The sequence below is a fragment of the Solanum pennellii genome, chromosome 6 (assembly GCF_001406875.1).
Source record: "Solanum pennellii chromosome 6, SPENNV200".
NCBI classification, from domain to species: Eukaryota; Viridiplantae; Streptophyta; class Magnoliopsida; order Solanales; family Solanaceae; genus Solanum; species Solanum pennellii.
The window spans coordinates 29,616,436-29,617,611 of record NC_028642.1 but is presented as its reverse complement, the minus strand read 5'-3'; positions in this window follow the sequence as shown (position 1 = coordinate 29,617,611).

Below are 1,176 nucleotides of genomic sequence, written 5' to 3'. Positions count from 1 at the left end.
AGAGAAGCAGATATGGAAGAGTTAAGACAATGGATATTAAGTCTACTTAGACCAGAAACTACAGCCACAACAAGAGCTATTCGGAAGAACTTCATTTCCTCCAATCTAATGACAAGTACTGTAAATTGATTGGGCAAAAATATCCGGATCACCTATGCTCAAAGTGTGAAGGAGAAGAAAATTACATACCAGATGTACAATTAGAATAAGATTAAAAAAAAATATTATGAGTCTGTAAAGTAAGAATTTTTTCGTCGTTTTGTGTCGGCTGAATATCAGCCATATGTATAAAGTAAGAGTCTTTTTATTTTTTGTTGTGTTGCGTCGGCTGAAAAAAGCCAAATGTATAAAAGTCGTAAAGTAAATAGTTTGTCGGCGTACCAAATACACTAACAAGAGCTACCTCATCAAGAATGAGTACAAATAAAAGAAAATATGAAATGCCACAAGAATTATTAGAAGAAATAACACCAAATCACTATTTTATAACAGGAATAATGGATCAAAGAAAGTATAAGATCTTAATAAATACAGGACAAGAAGAAAATCATATAACAAGAGAGCTAGTATTAGAAGAAGAAATTATAAAAACAGAACACACATGCCCTGGACTACCCAGTGAAATAATAAATACAAACGAAGAAAAAACAGAGAAAAGAAATAATTATAGGAGGAATTCCATTAAAAATACAATTTAAAATATACCAAGGAAATTATAATATCACATTAGGTATAAAATGGTTAGAAAAAGTTAAGCCGTACAATATTGAAAATGAACAATAAACAATAACTTGTCAAAATAAGAAAATAATCATAAAAAGAACAAAATGAATAATGAAAATATTTATTCTTGCGAAAATTATTGTAGAAGGATATTACAACAGATATTATACACCTATGATGGATACAGGAGAAGAAGCAAACATATGTAAATATAATTGTCTACCAGAAGATAAATGGGAAAAACTAAAAACACCTATGGTAGTAACAGGATCTAATAATGAAGGAAGTATGATTAAATACAAAGCAAAAAATTATAAGAATACAAATATGGGATAAAATACTAACAATAGAAGAAATTTATAATTTTGAGTTCACAACAAAAGATATGTTATTAGGAATGCCATTTTTAGATAAATTTTACCCACATATAATAACAAAAACACACTGGTGGCT